The following is a 6000-nucleotide window of genomic DNA, read 5'->3' on the forward strand; positions in this document are numbered from 1 at the left end:
TATTTAAAATGTAAGTCCTCCTCAGATGATTTTTCTTAACAAAATGACAGACTAAATTAAACAAAGCCCACAGAGGCTCCAGGTGGGTACCACATATTAAATCCAAAGCTGTTCTCGGTGCCCTAAATAATCCAGGCTGGATGGTGTCCCACAGGGTCTGTCACGGGTTTGGGGAGAGTGGATTCACCATCTTGAATTAAGACACAGTTTCTTGGGAATATCGGTCTAAGACTATGACTCCAGCCGAGGGTCAGCACCAGATGTCCTCCTCAATACGCACATAAAGGATCCGGAGTCCCTGGCACGTCGTAGGTGTTTTTGACAGCGTTACTTCATTGAGCCCTCTCGATCCTGTACGTAGAAGGACACCGAGACTTAGAGAGGGTTAGGGGCGGGCTCACAACCACACCGATCGTAATATCTGCAGAGCTCTGCAAGTCGTGTCTGCCGTTCCTAATGCCCAGCATGGCCGAAGCACCCACTTCCATAATTAGAGAAAAGTCTAGCTTCCCATTCAAAGCTTGACGAGAAGCAATGGTCTCAATAAGTGGGAAAGTATGGCGAGGTGTTGTTCCCCTGAAAGCTCTCTGTTTGTTAATCCCATCTCTACGCACAATGCCCATCTGTGCAGGAAACACTCACGGCTTCTTCCTTTACCCACACACCACTGACGACACCAGATGTGTGCGGGTTTCTCCGCACCAGGCAATTCTTCCTCATACCAAGCTGGGTGTCCCACAATTCGGTTCAACTCTGACATTAGCCAGAGTTAGCGCAGACCCCACAGGTTAAGGGCTTGGTCCTATGAGACTGCCCCCCCACTTCCGGCGCCAACGACAAGAAGAAGGTCCCCAGGTTACCTGCAGCTTCTGTCCAACTCGGCCACAAATCAGAGGTTCTTATGACTTCACTCCTCGGATCGGACCACTTGCTAGAGCAGCTCACAGAAGTCAGGCAAACACGTACACGTACCAGTTTATTCTATAATAAAGGTTATGATAAGGATACAGAAGAGCAGCCAGATGAAGGGGTACACAGGGCGAGGTCCGAAAGTGTCCTGAATGCGGAGCTTCTGTCCCTGCGGAATTGGGATATGACACCGTCTGGGCACGTGAGTGTGTTCACCAACCCAGAGGCTCTCCAAATCTCTTCCTTGGGGATTTTTATGGAGTCTTCATCGTGGACGCGTGATCAGTCATTAGCCCAATTTCCAGCCCCTCTCCCCTTCCTGCAGGATGGGGAGTAAGGCTGAGAGTTCCAGGCTTCTGATCATGCCCTGGCCTTTCTGGTGAGCAGCCCTCATCTTAAAGCTCTCCAGGAGCCCACCCAGCGCGGCTTCATGAGAACAAAAGACCCTCCTATCACCACTGAAATTCCGCGGGATTTAGGAGCTCCATGCCAGGAGCCAGAGCAGAGACCAACACGTGCATTTTCTATTATTTTTGTGTTGGATGCACAACTCCAGATTTTCCTGCACGCTGGCCCCTCACTGCACTCTCCCTGCTTGCCAGCTCCTGGAGGAAGGCTCACGGCGCGTGCTTGGTCTGACTTATGAGAGCACCACCAGGGTCATCCGGCACACCCCACGACCTGATGCACACACTGCTGGGGAGTCAGGCTCAGATCGTGGGCATGAGCTCCAGGCGGGCTCCGGCCTCCGGGTCCCAGTTTCCGGGCTGAATCCCAGGACACGGTGAAGCACATAGCCGGTGTAAGTGCATGGGAGGGGAGACCTCGACAGTCTGAAGCCCACCAGCTGGAGAGGAGGAGGGAATATTTCCGTTTGCTCAACAAAATGTTTCCTGAAACACCATATGTGTGAGCTCCCATGCTGCTGGTTGCGTGAGGTGCAAAGAAAAAAGTGTAGCACAAATGAATTTTACTTCAACACATTTACATGGGACAAATGTCACCTTGTTTTTCTCAATCACAGTAAGTCTGACTTTGAGCCCCCACTCAACTGGGTGGCGGGAAATTCAATGTCTCCCGGGGTTGCCCAGGGATCCAATGGGGAAGGCATGACAGAGGCTATCGGATGGCTGGAAATCCACAGCCCGGCCCAGGACAGGTGCTGGGGTCCTTCCAGAGGCAGGACATCCACCCCTGGTGTCCAGTGTCCTCAGAAACACCACTCCACCACCCATCTTGGGCCCTGTGAGAGACTCTGGTCTCAATCACTCTAGAAGCCCACCTGTTACACTTCCTGGCTCGTTTCCTCCCCGGGGTGGGGGCCGTCCCCAGGGTTGGTGTTCTCCCTGACCTCTCCCAAGGACTTCCTTCCAACCTGTCCCCTTGGAAAGATACTCCGTATTCTCCCTCAGTGGACCCTTAGAAACAGTGGTGGCTTCTCTTACCTGGATTAGGGGAGAAAGAAAGAGATGAGATGATCAAAGCATTCTTAATAATTTACCCTGTTAGCCTATCAAGAATTCAATCAGTACTAATGTTATTTCAGCTATTGTTACCATTTATTTAGTAACCACTATATGCCAGTTTCTATCCTAGGCAATTTATCCTACATGATTTCATTTTATGTATTGATTCCAAACCCTAGAATGGAGTTGGGTTAACCGCACTCTCCGGTTCCCGGTGCCCAGCCATCACTGGCCCACAAAGCCTCGCTCTCGGTTTTCCACTCATGCTGCGTTTTCTTCCTTTCCTCTCCCATCCCCAAGAGCAACCACTCAAATGTGTTTCCTATTGTATCTTTTTGTTTATATGTGCTCCGCAGATGTGTATTGTTGATTTTTGCATGTAATTTGAGCTTGAATAAATGGTTCTGCGTTACGTATGTCGTTCTCTTTCTCGCTTTTTCAATGACACTGCTTTTATGATGCTTCTGTTTTTCTCCACGGACATGTAGTCCATTGCTTCTCATCACTGCCTTTTGCCTAAATCCCAGTGACCATCCCAGTGACAGACGCTGGGCAAATGAGATGAAGAGACCAGAGTCAAGAGCTCGTCATCCAGATCTGATCCCAATTCCTCCAGTCTTCACTGGGGTCAAGTTGCCTCCAACTTCCCACCACTCTCATGCTGAAGTACAGCCATCAGTCCCTCGTTACAGACCCCTGTGACCATGTCCTTGGACTACCAAGGAGTGGAATGTATGCATCACAGAATATGTGTGCCCTTAATTCGCCCAAATACTGCCTACTTGCTTTTCAGAATGGAGACTACAGTTACAGTCCCACAGGCAGAGCACGAATGCCCCTATGTCCCCATCCCCACTAAAACAGCCCCGAATTCTTCAACCTTGGCACCATTGACCTTTTGGCCTGCATAATATTTGTTGTGGGGGCTGTTCTGTGCATTGTAGGGTATTTAGTGCCATTCCTGGCCTCTACCCATTAGACACCAGCAGGACCCTCATCCTCCACTGAGGCAACCAAAAATGTCTCCAGATATTGTTCTCTGCAGGGGTTTGGGAGGGTGTCCCTAGCTAAGAACCACTTAGGTTGATCTAGCTTTCTCTCTCTTTTTTTTTAAGATTTTATTTATTTATTCGACAGGATAGAGACAGCCAGCGAGAGAGGGAACACAAGCAGGGGGAGTGGGAGAGGAAGAAGCAGGCTCCTAGCGGAGGAGCCTGATGTGGGGCTCGATCCCATAACGCCGGGATCACGCCCTGAGCCGAAGGCAGACACTTAACCGCTGTGCCACCCAGGCGCCCCGTAGCTTTGTCTTTTTTTGTCAGTGTAATGGGTTCCATGGACCACTCCATGAAGAGAACGTTATAATACCTATCTTACAGCAAAGCCAATTCAGAGAAGGTAAGTGATTTGCCCTCAGCCACACATCCAAGAAGAAGGGGACTCTCTAAGCCTTCCCAGAGCTCACGGTTTAGCATGGAAGACATATAATCCAATCGGAAATCTTGTGTTGATGGATGGACCAACCACGTGATTTGGGAAGCTGAAGGAAGGGGAGTTCATTCTGCCGAGGGAAGCAGGGAGGGAGAGAAGAGACGGCAGGAAGTGGAGGTGTCCTTGAGCTGGTTCCCAAAGGATGGGAACTGGAGGCTGGATTTGTCTGACGCCAAACCTCAGGGTCCCACCACATGGCAATGAGGTTCCCTTCTGTGGGTGAGAATATATGTTCACCTTAGAAAGTTCAAGGAAATACAGACAAATGAGAGCAGGGAAAGAAACCACGCATATCCTCACCACCCAAACAAATCCACTACTTTAAAAACATTGCTGACTATGAAAAATGTCAACCTTATTCAAAAGCAGAAAACCTAGCCCAGTGTGCGTTCCTGCGCCCATCACTCAGTTTCAACCAGGATGAACACATATTCAAGCCCTGATGGTTTAGAAGCAAACCCCAAACATCCCATCATTTCTTCTGTAAATATTTCTCTGTTATCTGCAAAAACTACGATTCTTTTAAAATCACAACGCCAATCATAACACACTTCAAGAATTCCTCACGTTTGCCATCTGAAATTAGGAGGCACAAATTTGATGGCCATTGGCAGTTATGGTCCAGATCCAGGACTTCATTGGGGGTTGCAAAGTTCTGGTGCTCTAATGTCGCTCTTTCTTCATGGACGAGCTGGAATAGAGCTCCAGAGAAGCTCGTCCGCACCTGCTCTCTGGTTTCTGTACCGTGGTGATGGCTCTGTTCTGTAGCCACACGTGCCCCGCTGAATGGATGTGCCCAGTCTCCAGTGAATGCACGTTTGGGTTGATTCAGCCAGAAACATCCACTAGGGGTAACATTTTGCCAGCCCTGAGTCAGAAGCCACTCTTGGATGTTATCTTCATGCTCAACATAGATCTCCAAGTTGTGAATATCAGGGCAATGACTTTTTTCTGGCCCCTGTGCTTTCCCCCTCTCCAAGCCCATTAACCACCATGAGCTCTCCTCTAAGAAGTCCGCCCTGGGGCACCTGGGTGGCTCAGTCAGTTAAGCATCTGCCTTGGGCTCAGGTCAGGATCTCACTCAGGTCATGATCTCAGCCCTCACTGGGCTCCCTGCTCAGGGTGGGAGTCTGCTTCTCCCTCTCTCTTTCTGCCCCTCCCTCTTGCTCACGCTCTCTGTCTCAAATGAACAAATTTAAAAAAAAAAATCTTAAGAAGTCTGCCCTGAATAAATGGCTCAGGAGTGGCCACTTCCGCGTCAGCTTTCAGAGAGACCCAGGGCGAGGCTGGAAGGCATTCCCGGGGAGGCTGGGTGGGTTTACGGTTCACCTGTCCCAGGGCGACATTGCCAGGAGCTCCTGCCCCGAGGTGGAGAGGGGACTTTCCTGGAGGCCCCTCCAGCTCTGAGTCATCAGCTCCCAAGCCCCAAACCCAACGGGAAAAATGCAAACGGATTCTGGAGAATAGGGAGCTAAAGCCACCTCTGTGTGGGAGAGGATGTTATAATATCAGGCTGTCGTGAAATTAACGTTATTAAACAAATGCACAAAAATAGCAGCCATAATTATTCCTACACAGGAGCTCAATCCGGAGCTTTCCATGCATTTCTGCACCCCCCCCCCAAACACAGGGCTGTCTCTAGTCCTGCTCCTCTGGTTCTTCCTCCTTCCCTCTCTCCAAGATGTTGCAGAGGAAAGAGCCCCCCCTCCCGCAAGCTTCCAGAACCTCTTTGTTTCCTTGGGAAAGAAGAAATGGTGGGAATAAGATTTCTTCAGCGCCTGCTCTGTGCCCTTTACACATGAAACTCCTCTTAATCCTCAGAACAATCTGACGAAGGAATTCCCATCAGACAGATTCGCAGACCGAGTCCGAGAGAGGTCATGTCACTTACGTAATGGCCACTGGCTTGTAGATATGAAAGCCCGGGATTGACCCACCCCAGAACCTTTGCCCTTTGCCTCGCTGCTCCACTCTTCCTCTGACCAATATCTCACCGACCTCCTCCTCCACCTCTCTATGGACACCTGCCATCGAAGCACCTGCCGGGAGCACCATGGCTTTTAGAGTTGGCTTTGTCCTAAGTGAGTTCTGCATGGCCCTACTTGTGGCCTATCCACTGTACCAGGTCAGCCCC

The sequence above is a fragment of the Ursus arctos genome, unplaced genomic scaffold, assembly GCF_023065955.2.
Source record: "Ursus arctos isolate Adak ecotype North America unplaced genomic scaffold, UrsArc2.0 scaffold_24, whole genome shotgun sequence".
Taxonomy (NCBI): Eukaryota; Metazoa; Chordata; class Mammalia; order Carnivora; family Ursidae; genus Ursus; species Ursus arctos.